The sequence below is a fragment of the Molothrus ater genome, chromosome 6 (assembly GCF_012460135.2).
Source record: "Molothrus ater isolate BHLD 08-10-18 breed brown headed cowbird chromosome 6, BPBGC_Mater_1.1, whole genome shotgun sequence".
Lineage (NCBI taxonomy): Eukaryota > Metazoa > Chordata > Aves > Passeriformes > Icteridae > Molothrus > Molothrus ater.
Window position 1 is genome coordinate 26,919,012 of NC_050483.2, and position 13,017 is coordinate 26,932,028.

Sequence of the window (13,017 nt, forward strand, 5' to 3'; positions counted from 1 at the left end):
TTTTGTTGTGACGAGCCCAAAACTGGGCACAGGACTCAAGGTGTGGTATTGCCAGTGCTGAGTGCAGGGGGACAATCCCTGCCCTGCTCCTGCTGGCCACACTGCTGCTGATACACACCAGGATGCCACTGGCCTTCCTGGCCAGCTGGGCACACAGTGGCTGATGTTCCTTCCACTGCCAACCAGCATCCCCAAGTCCTTTTCCTCCAGGCAGCTTTCCAGTCACTCTTCCCCAGGCCTGTAGTGCTGCATGGGGTTGCTGTAATCCAAGTGCAGGATTCGGCATTTGGACTTTGTGAAAAGTGCATATTATATGGCTCTACGCAGATATTTACTATATGTATTTTGTTGTATTGATTAGTAGTGCTGTATTAACATTTTAATAGTATGGTAAATGTAAAAGGTAACTTTTGTAGTTAAAATAGGAACTATGTAAGTAGAATATTTTTTTTAAGAAAGGAGTGAGGTACTCACACCAGATACCAGCCACAGGACACCTAAATCTTTCAGAGAAAAAGAATTTATTGTTCTCTTATCAGAAAAAACGAACTTATTCCAGCCTTGCTAAGAATCAAAGATGCCGTTAGGATTGAGAGGAAGAAGTTGACGATGACGAGACCGAACCTTTGTTTGAATGGAATTTATGCATCATGTATGAGATGTATGAATATTCAACAGGCTATTGCTTTTAAGGGTTAATCCTCTGTTAACGGGTGTCCTTTTTCAGGCTTATGCTGCCCAGAAAAAGGTACCTGGACGTCCGTAACTCTTTGCCTTTATTGTCTCATATTGTCCTAATTCAAATTGTCCAAATTATTATTACTCTAATTGTATTACTATTTTTATAACCATTTTATTACTATTAAACTTTTAAAATTTTAAAAACAAGTGATTAGTGTTTTTCACAGCCTTGTTAAACTGAGGTACTGGGAGAAGGCATTTACAGTTTATGAGGGCACAGTTTCTTCGTGTAACACTGGGAGACATTTGCTCCTCACATGTTCCAGTGGATGAGATTTTGTTCATTGCTGCGATACAGGGTTGTTTGATAGCTATTCCTAAAATTCCACTGAAGTTGCTTCTTGTGTGCAATATAACGTATTTACTATGTATGTGCTATTTCTGTGCTTGAATACAGACGAAGATGTTTTTTTCCTTAGAAAACATGTTGTAGCAAGACCCAAAGCTTTCCTGGGATGAGGCTTAGGTCGTGGTACTGCCTGACATGATTACTCTGTGTACTTGCCCTGTGTTGTAGTGATTCACTGTGCTGTAAGGACAGACAGGTCTTCAAAGTGGCCACTGAGTTGGCGGCAATTACTGTGCAGCCTGAAGTGATTGCTTCAGCCTGGAAAAACTCTTCCAGACTGATGATGCTGATGACTTTGTACTCTGCCTCTCACATAAAGGCAGGCAAAACCTTTCTGTTGTAGTTTGACCCATAGCACTGTAATATCTTATATTTGTTCCACCATAATATACAAAACTTTGCATTTCACATTAGTTGAAATAACATCATTGGAACTGGAATAGCCTAGAGAGGGAAAAACTATGTATGTTAATAAGGGGATTTATACTTCCATATGTTTTTTTCCCCAACTTGTATCATGTGACCTCATTACAGGTGCACACATTACACTGTGGGTGTAATGCACTGAAAGCAAGTCATCAGGGTTGAAATCATCTTCAGAGTTTCAAATGGGCACATCTTGTGTGTAGGAGGCCTGTGTTCAAGAAAATGAGCACTGACTTGCCTCCTACTTGTGCAAGAAAAGAGCAGCACAATTACAAAAATAATTCATTTAGAAAACATTGTCACAGGTCACTACATGAGCAAATAGGAACACATTATGTAATGGATTACTGGAGAACTTCCTGTTCATTTAGAAGTTGTGTATCTCAATGGCTAGTAATAATTAAAAGGAAAGTGGGGAAAGACAAAAATATGTTGTATATTGGTACATGTACAAATATTTTTACACCGGTATTATATAATATAATGACAATACAACTTCTGGTGTTTGATAAAAGTATGGAAAAAACCCCAAAGCCCTTAACCCAAACACACAAAATAGTACTTCAAAATCTCTGTACAACCCTGTTTTCTCTTGCTTGGCACAGGGTGGCTGTGTTTCCACTACAAACAAGGTTATCCTGGAGATAGTTGCAGCAGTCATCTGTAGTCTGCTGTTTAACCTTTATGGTCATGCACACATACACACACAGTGCACACATACACACATCCCTCATTGTCTCTTTTGTTAAGTACTTGTTAAGTGAAGGTGTTGTAAAATACACTTAGGTGTGAATTTAAAGTTCAAAAGCTATTCTGCACTGACTTGGCTTGTGGACACTTTTTCTACTCTAAAAATGCTTTTTTTGGGTTTAGCTTGATTCACCTCAGACTCAACTAAGCTGCACAAAGTCATCCCACATGTGAAATAAAACCGTCTATGCAAGCTGGCCATTGTGGAATAGTTGTTACTGAAGAGCTTTATTAACAGCTGCTACCACTTATAAACAAGTCTAAATGGACACTGATGTGATAATTTTACAGTCAGTCAGAGATGGGGCAGAGATTAAATGGAGGATGTGTTTGAGCTGGAAGATGGTTGTGGTGATGGACAACAAGTCACTGCTGCCTACTCAAATAGGGAATGTCATTCAGGGGAGCCTTACATCACTGAACAGATCCTCAAGGTATCCTCTGACCAACTTCAGGCAAATTTGAGAAAGCAAAAACATTTCTTAACCACATGGTGAGATAAAAATATTCCCATTTGATCCTTTTAAAACAAAGTGGGGGGGGGGGGGGGGGAGGGGGAAGAGGCTCATGGATAAAAAGTCATTGGCTCCCAAAATTATGTGTGAGCTTGGACAAAGTGTAAAAGTGAAACAGCTGTCTTGTTAAGAGTGGTTAAAATCATATTGCTATCAAATTCAGTGCAGCCAAAACTAATAGTTAAAATAGAGCTCAAAGTCTGGAGGCTTTCTTCTTTTTCCCCTCCTTTCAGATTAACTGACTATGTCTAACTGACTCTGAACCACCTATTTGTTCATGTTTACCTGTTCTTAATATAGAAGCAACAAACTTACATATTTTGCCTATACTGTGAGGCTTAGATATTTTTTAAGTGCAAAGTAATCTAAATTCCAGGATTTGCTGGGCTGATGGGTCATATTTATGAGTGTAAGCCATAATAATCCTACTTTTATACATTGCCATATTCATGGGTAGCTCATTCTTGGCAGATATGTGCCTTTTCTTTATGTGCCTTTTCTTTATTATTTTTAATTAATGTCACCATAATAAGTAGTTTTTAAATCTCTGTAGATGAATAACGCGGATATTGCTTATGTAACTGAAGTGCAGGTGTGTTTTGGCAGAAAAAATTCCCTGGGGTGTGCATGAGCTCAAAGTGACAGCAGATTCTTTAGCGTGTGTCTGTAGGGAGCAGAGTGGTCTATGAGATCTCTCAAGGAACATCCTTCAGGAATCTGTGAATAGAAATGCTCAGCACAATTTAAATCTTTATTTTTGATGTATTATGTTTCATATATGATAGGAAAGAAAGATGTCATCTTTGCTGGGGGGAAGCATTTTTCTAAGGATACAGAAAGTTAGAGAAACATTTTTAATCTATTCTTCAGAGAAGTGAGGTATCTTGAGAAAAGGTGTGTTTCTCCACTGATGAAGAGGCCTTGTGGAAGAGCCCCGTGTTCTTAGGTAACAAAACCAATTCACTTATCCTACAAATTCTAAAGCACTATTTCAGGCTGCAGTAATAAAAATTCCTGCAAAGTCATCTCTGGTAGATTAGATGTTTCTGGTTTTCTAAACTATTAGTTTACTAGACTTCAGTTAAGTTTCTTGCTCTTGTTACTGAGCTAGGAAACCAGAAAATGTGGAGTTTGTTTCTTTTTACAAAAGAGGACCTGCATAAGTAAAAATTGCAAAAGTAGAATCAACTCAGAAGTGTATGGCATAACCTCCCCTGTTCACTCAATGCAATGTCAGCAATGAGCACGAAGTGCTATTGAGTGTAACTTGAGCTAATCCATGTACCTTTGCATGAAATAGCTTAGGAGTTTGCAGATGATTTGTTCTGGCAGCAAAGTTGTGGATGCAGTAACTTCAGGAGAGGACAGTAACACCTTGGGTCATTACAGCTGTGTGCAGTGACTCTGAATCAGTGTAAGTGATGCAATATACGAATAGAAAAATTTTAGCTTGAGACAGCTGCCGAGGTTGAACTGAGCTATTCAGCTGATTTCATGTCAGAGTGACATTCCATGCTGTGGAGCCAGTTTAAAGGTGATTTGTGACCAGCTCAACTCCCTGTTGGCTGAAGATTTTAGAAAGGGTAGACAGCTGGGGAGAGCAAATCCAACTCAAGTTATGCCATACACTTCTGAGTTGATCCTACTTTTGCAATTTTTACTTATGCAGGTCCTCTTTTGTAAAAAGAAACGAACTCCACAATGTATCACTTATGGACTGAGCATTAGCTTGAAGCAGGGATATTTGTGGGGGAGTTTTGCAGGTGACACTAAGATGTCATATGAGATTAATGCCTTCTGATGTTAATTGCTGCCTCATCACAAAGTGGGCTTCAACTGTACAGGTAAGTATAGAGATAAGAAACAATTGCTATTTTTAATGGTAGCTCGGTTTCCTGATGTTTCATGCTTGGAAATGTCTCAACCTATCTTTCTTTGTCATCATTTCTAAACCTTCATCTGTGTTCTGACAGGCCAAAGGGCATAGCAAGGATTTGGATTTGCTCTGTCATTAACAACTTTTGTGACGGTAAGGAAGCTTTGCTCTATAAACATACTTTGCTAGTCAAAACTACTGATTTTGACACAGGTTTACACAGAAGACTGTCTGTAAGACACATCTTCAAGAATCACATTCATTTTAAGGTAAAAAAACTTCTTTAGTAAATTAAGAAAAGTATCATATGACAATAACACACATTGAGATGTGCGTTCTGTAAAGAAAACACAGGCACAAAAGTATTTCCCATGAATGTTGGGCCTGATCTTTAACCATTTGGTATTTTAGAAAAACTTCTTATACCATAAAAACTGACTACAATGTGTTATCAGTTTAATCTGATACTGATTACTACTATTTGATCATCATAAACTTTTATTCATGATTTTGGTTCCTTATCTGTCTATGCCTATTCTTCATCCTTAAGGGAAGAAACAAAATACTGAAATGCTTGCTGCAGAGAATGATCTTCCTGTTGTCTTCATTTTGATAGTTATAGTTTCTTAAATCTCTTTTGGTGTAAATACTTACTTTTTTTTTATAAATGACCCAAGCATTATGTAGATGAAAATTATCTTGTTGCTGTGAAGCATCATGTCAGAATCACATCTTTCATTTTCTACTGCAGCACACTTGGGAAAATTAAGAACTTCTATTTTAGAACCACACTGCTAGATAAGCATCCTACGTCTGTGTAGGAGATTTCTTTCTTTATTGCCTTGTGTGCCATTTCTATTTAATGATATCTCCCAGTTACACATTAAAAAAAAAAGGTTCTACTAGTACTCTTTCTGAAATCTGCAACCAGTGAATATTAATATAAGTATGGTTTCTCTGTCATACTCTAAGATGTCTGTTTCACAACAAAAAGACCTTGAATTTTCCCAATATAGTATAAAACATCACCACTGAAAAGTTAAAATTGAAATGTTGTTATTATGGCCTGTAGTTGTTGTATATACTTTGTAGTGCAAAATTGTAATTCAAACCAGGAAAGATTGAAGGGTTGTTAAATGAAGAATACTGATAAGCTTGAAAGTATTTCTTCTTACTGCTGGCTTTTCCAGTTTCTTTAAAATGTGTTGCCAAATTTGAAAAAAGATATTAAATGCAAGTTATCCCTTATTTTTATTTGTTTCACAAACTATGTGCATGGAAATTTGCAACATTTAGTGAAAAGAAAACTAAATTTGTAATTTAAAAAGAACTGAGCTTGTTATAAACTAAGCTTCATTATGTGAGATTACAACATAATAGACCATCCTGAAAAATGTGGTGAGGGAAGAAATGTGATCACGAAAGCTCAAATGAATTATTCAGAACACAAAATGATCCTTGTACAATCAAACTTGAACTGTGCTAAGATAAGTTTCTTTAGTTTCAAATTGCTGACAGCAAATGGTCAAGACAAGTGTTTCTGTCTGAATCAAGGACAGAAAACATATGAGCACCATTTGTTGAAAATGCTACTGATTGCTGCATCCGACCAAGAGGCAGCAGTGGGTGACAGTCTAGGCTGCATAGTGAAATCCTAATATTAACAGATCACTTCATAGTATTTGTATTCTTTTTCATAACTGAAATTCAAATTAATTGGAAAACTGCTCTGTATTTTTAATTAATGCACCCTAATGCTAGAAGAGCTAATGCTAATGGCTTATAGAAGCTTAAAAATAAATGGGTCTTCTAAAATCAGAAAAAAAATTGTTCATATGAGGAATGTGTGTAGGGCTGTGGGGAGTCATACACAGTATATGTAGTGTGGCTTCCTTGTAAGACTCCTTGGTATGCTAATCCTTGATCAAATAGAATTGAAAAATCCATGCTGTGGGTTTCAACCTAACTGTGGAAAAACACATTTGGGATGTAAAGATGCAAGCTGATGAAAGGAGAATAAATGTAGGTGTAAACAAGGAGGAAAATGAATGAGGAGGAAGCTGCTTCTGAAGGAACTTTTCTTGCACTAGCATCATGTTTCTGCAGTGCTATTTCTGCAAAGCAAGTACTGGTTTGTCAAAGAGAACTATGTAGATTTGCAAAGTCTCAAGATAACTGGAGCTTTGTGTAGGGCTTATTTCAGGGCTGCTGGATATTAGTAGAAAGCTTCTCATCCGTTCAGTATGTGAACATTCTGGAAATTTACAGCACTTGGTTGTTATCAGTCAATTACTATTGACTATGATATTGGTAAATCAGCTGTTGTATTCTGCTGGTCTAGGAATGAGCATTTACAGAGACATTCAGCTGTTTCCTCTCAGGAAAATACGAGGGATCAGTAAACACAACTGGCCTGAACAGAATTAATGGTGCCAGCTACTGTGTTCTAGGAGACTGTACTTGCCCTTCTTATCATGGGCGATAAAGTATTTTATTGAACATGTGAAACTTAGACAACAACTCTTCTCACTCTGCTAAACAGCTGCAGGACAACTGTGAGGGTTGTCTTTTAGGGAGTGACCAACAACTGGTAACTGGAAGGGCTGAGGCAGCTCAGCAAAACTGGCTCAGATTATCACTGTGCTCTGTGTCTTACCCAGACTAGCTGGTAGGCAGTAAGAGGCTTTCTGCCATTCCTGAATGACAGCCTCTCAAGGCATTTTGAGGATATTGTTTCTACATCTACTGAGGAAATGAGAGCTTGTTTGGATGCCTTTCTTTCTGTTTTTTGTGCAGCTTTCTGTGGTGTGCCATGCAAGATACTACTTACAGTACACACCTCTAGATCTCTTAATGGATACTGGCTTTGCGAGCACTGCAAGTCAAATTAATTTTAAATATAATCATGAATGATAATTGACAGGAATAAATAGGCTATATCTTAGTTCTGGCAAAAATGTTGAGTATTTTAATTATAGCAATACACGACTAGTTGGAGATACCAGGTCTACAAATCAAGGAGCTTGTGATAGGTGAAGTTGTCCAAGTGAACTTGTGAAATTATTTCTACAAATAGACTTTTCTCACCGTTTCAAGCACTACAATTGGGAGGCTGAAATGACCTGACAGAATTTTGTTTGGATGTCAGAGAAATGAAGTCTGGATGCTGTTCTCTGGAACAAACTGAGAGAATTGTAGCTGAGGGTCTGCTGGCAATATTTGAATGAGCTGATGAATCTAAGACTGAAGTGCATGCAGTAGGAGAGAGCTGTAATTTTTAATAACAATACTCTCCAGAAATATGCTCCTGTTTACCTCCATTACCTAATTTTTTATGTCCATGTTGATTTTTATGTGTGCTTCCTGCACAGCAAAGCTCCACTCTGCAATTAGAAAATCAGATTTCTTAATGAATTGTGGCAGTGTTTTGTTGTTATGAAGTTCTCTTTGTTGTCTTCTGTGTTGCTTTGAACTTCTGATGTCTTCTACTCCTCAGCCAATATACATCTTTTCAAGAGCTTCCACTAATCTTTCACCAAAAGGAAAAACATCCAACTGCTGTAGTTGCCTGAAATGAACAGAAGTAACATTTGTTTTCTTAGTGGTACAGATGTTAAGAATAATGATCCCATAACTTGGTAATTTTTCTCACTATTCATAGTTTCAAGATAAGAGGAGGTTTGAGGGTTGTCTGAGTGGTTTGATGTTTTGTGCGCTTTTTTGGGAATGGTTGTTTTGCTTTTTTTCTTAGTTTGGCAATTTTTTTCCTCCTGCAGTTTTTGGATGCAAATTTCCTGAACCATTTCCCATTCTTGAGAAACTCTAGAAGTTTTCTCCATCTTTTCTGTGATGTACATTGATATGTGAAGCCCAATGTCATGATTCTATGGTGATTGTTATTGCACAGTGGATTTGCTACTCCCTGCCTTGAGCACAGTGGATTTCTGCTGTTCCTTGTTAGCAGACAACAAAGACAACATATTCAGAACACTTGTTGTGGGGAAGAGATTCTGCTGAGAATAAGACAGTGATTGATTTTTTTTATTGCTTGAAGCAGTAGTGATATTGGAGGATGCTTCTCTCATACATATGAGGAAAGACTGCAGAAACTAAAAAGTACATATAAACAGACACTATGGTAAATCCAGCAGAGACAGAATACTTGAGCTTGGGATTTGAATACTTTCTCCATGGTTGCCTTCATGGATCATGTGTATTCCTAGCTCTTCTACTGTAGATCTTGGTTACATTAGTCTCCTCCAGATAATATCCTTTTCTTTCTCAGTGTACTGTGGCTTCAAGGAGCTGGAGAAATCTCTGCAGGAGCAGGGGTGGAGGGAGATGAGTGAGGAGCATGCATTTGCAAGGGAGGAAATATCCTCCTTAGTGTGTAGGAGGGAGGGTTTTGAGAGTACTTGCAAAATGTCCGAGATGCACTGATAAAAACTTCATTGCTTCCTGTTGGAATTGCTGCATTTCCTTCAGGCTGGCAGTCCCGTGGCAGCCATGAAGATCTGTATTTCTGTTGGCTAAAGAAAACATAAATAACACTCAAATGCTCTGTGGACCATGTACATAATATAACCAAATCCATATTTGGGAAGCATTCCCGCCTTGGAGTACCACGTTCTAGGTAGGGCTGTTGCTATGAAACTGTGGTTTATGCCCTATGTAAAAATGAAAAAAAATTTCTGTAGATTGTACTACAAGTACAAGCCTTTTAAGGTTCCATTGACAAGAAAAAAACCCTGTAAATTTTGTATTAAAAAAGGATAAAAGGAGGAAAAAAGAACAAACTCCATAATGAGATTTGTACTAATAAACATAAAGAGAGTAACTGAATTAATTTTCTTATAATGGAATATGCAATTTACTTTATGCAAAAAATAAGGAATATTCAGAGATCACAGAGAAAAACAGACCAGCTGGTTGGGATAGGTCACAACTTGGTATTGGAAGGAATCATGGAGGACTGCCAAAATACTACTGGATTCCAGGTATGGAAATCAGAATGATGCAACTTGGTTATGAATATGAGAAGAATAAAAACTGCACAGCAATTCACCAAAAATGCTGCAGTGTAATGGCGGTGACAGAAGAAGCTACAGCCTGGCATGCACCAATGCAAACTGGCAGCAGAGGCAAGCACAGAGTGACAGAAAAGAAGAATTAAGGAGTAGAAGGACAGATAAGGTCATCAAGGCGCGTAATTATGTGGTTGCAGATTATCCTCTGTATTTGGTACCTGCCTGTCACACATGTCTTATTTATACATGTTGGTGTCTCCCACTGTGGTTTATGTTCCCTTGCTGTTCTGTAATTTATTTATGTGATGGAATAGGGATGAATCCTCATGAGAGAGTACCATGGGCTACCAAGGGAACCTGGTATTAGCAAATGCTAACTTTCTGATTCCCCTGATGGCCCTAGATTTATGCAGCATATGTTTGAATTTAATTGCAATGGTTCTGAGTCATTGTCACCAAAACTGTTTGGGCTGAAAGTTCCTTGAATGACTGTAAGTGTCAAATGATTTGAAATGGGCTTCAAAATTGCTGCTTGTAATATATGAGCTACTGAAGCTCAGAAGGATTTCCTAGTTGATGTTCTCTGTAAAAGATGACTTTGAGGATGTTCTTCTATATATGCACATACATACATAGATATATAAATCTTGCACATATAAATAATTCATAACACAAATATTCCAGAATCCTGCAAATATTTATACACAATGCACCATTAGTTATTACCAGTTACTTGATGTCAATGAGGCAGATCTTATTTTTCTATTATTAAATAGCCTCTTGATAGAATTAAATAACTTCTGCATACTTCAATAAGAAATTGGTCTACTCAGAGTATTAAAGAAACAGCCTAGATTATTGTCTGTAATACTAATTCCTGGTAAATAACATCAATGTTATACAAAGAGAGAAAAAAAATCACATCTTATTGTTTTGAATTCCAGTCTTTATTTCTGTTATTACATTAAATTCAACCAAGTTGTGAATATTACTTTACAGTACATGCTGTCACTATGTCTTTTCTTATTCATTTGTTGTTGTTAGGACTCTGAGTGCCTCTAGAGGGTTCTCTGTGTGGGCTTGAAGCCAGCTTAAAGAAAGCACAGCTGGTTATCTTGGGGAAGGAGAGACAGAAGCAGCTTTAGTGGAAGTTACTTGCCAAAAGAGCTATGTTGCAGCTGCACTGCAGTCATTCCTGGTCCCAGCACTTGATCTTGGCCCCAAACTGTGAACTTTTCTACCCCCTTAACTTCACCCTGACTTCATACCATGAACTGATTATAGCATTTAAAAAAAAGTATTAGGATTAAAAATTTACACATGCCTAGCAGTTCTTGATATTTCTTGCCTACCATGTTTTTCAGGAGTATTTCCATTGATTTGAAGTATTCTTGATCTTGTTGAGAGCTACTAGACCATGGACTTTTCCAGGGTAGTAGCATTATTATTTATGTTATCTAAATTATGATGATAAATAGTTAAATAGAGCTAAAGAATTTATGGTGCTTTACATTTTCAGAGTTCTAATATATATATATTCATCAGTTCATTTTCTAATTGCTCCTTTCACACAGTATGTAAGACAATATAATCAATAAATATTTAAGAAAAAATCTGAGGCAGCTTTTTAAAAAGTCTTTTTTGTTGTTGTTAGGTTTTTTAAAATATTATCCTCCTTAAGGTAACTTGAACCTAATTTTCAGAAGGACTTGTGTCACTTTTCAGTCAATTGAGCAGCAAGAAGCATTTGGTGTCCTATTATTGTATGTGTAGATTGGTGACACTTTGGTGATGGAGCATGTTGAAATTTAGTACCATCTGCATATTGAGCTCCTAAAATACAGGAACAGTATAGTGTGACAGAGAGTTTACATGTGGACTTGAGCATTTGGAGCTAACCAGAGCCCAGCTATTCAACCTCCGTGTGGCCTTCAGCTCACCACTTAGCTTCTTCAAATACTGTATTTTTCTCAATTTTAGTGAACAATGTTACCACAGACTACTGTTTGTAAAACAAACAAACAAATAATGTGGCATTCTGGGAAAAGTGAGAGTAAATGCCGAAAGACTACAAAGTCTTTTTAAAGCTACACAAGCTAGCAAAATTAGGAAGAAAGGGTCAACAGTCCTGGTTTCAGCATGCCATATAATTTGGTACTTCATAGATTCCCACACTGTCTTTCCTACCATGGCATCTGAGCTTCTTTCAGTAGTGTTTAAGCAATGTGAATAACTTTGTTTTACATATGGTTTCTTCTCTAAACCACAGGGTCCCTCCCTTTCCCTCATGTAACAAGGTTTCCTCCTGGTTCTCAGGGAGCCAGGTCATGACACACTGTGTGTGTATACATATATATTTACACATGCATGCTTTATAAATACATGTATTTTCTCCCCAGGGTGATCAAAGAAGCTGAATCTTGCTAAAATCTAGCTTGAATTAAGTATTTTAATTTTAAACTCAGATATTAAGACTAAAATATAGGCACAAGGGTGTTTTTTTTTCTTTTTGAAAACTCTTTTAAATAGGCCAAACCCTTTCTTTCCAAACATTCTATCTGTCTGCATCAAATTTCCCAAGAGAAGTTGTGCCCTAGCATAATATTTCAAACTTGAGTGATTAATTCTGACAAAGATGGGAAACCTACATTGGTATTGGAGAAACTAACATTTCTCTGTAGTATAAAGTAATTAGTCTTGTATAAAAACCATTTTTATGAACATTTTCTCCCGTAATAGTGCTGGGAAATGATGACTATGAGGGAATGGCTTTATTTGTAATTAGGCTGATGCTCTTCTAAATTCACAACCTCAAAACTAAAGCCCAACAAATCTGAAACAGATACAATCTCCTATTTCCTATGAAACATTTTCAAACTATCTGACTGTCATTTAATTAAGTCTCCTTTTATGTGAGTTAAAAGGATTTGCTTCTTGAATTACAGTATCAGTCAAGTTGGAGGAGATTCTGGGAGGTCACTAGTTCAGCCTCCTGCTCAAAGTGAGGGTCAACACTGAAATCAGATGGTGCTGCTCATTGCTTCATTTTCCTCACTAGCTGGTTGAAATAACCACTGTTTCCATCAGCCTCTTCTTGCTGAGGACATCTGCTCAAGCCCCTGACCATCTTGACTTTCTACTGGCTCCAGTTTATTAACATCTTTTTTATATTGGGATCCCCAAAACTGCACATAGTGTTCCAGACACAGGCTACCAAATTATGAGTAAAGAGAAATAGTGTTTTCCCTTGAACCTAGCTCAGATTTTCTTTATACAGGCCAGGATGGTGTGAGCCTCCACTGCTGCCTGGTGTTTCTCCCCCTGTCCACCAGG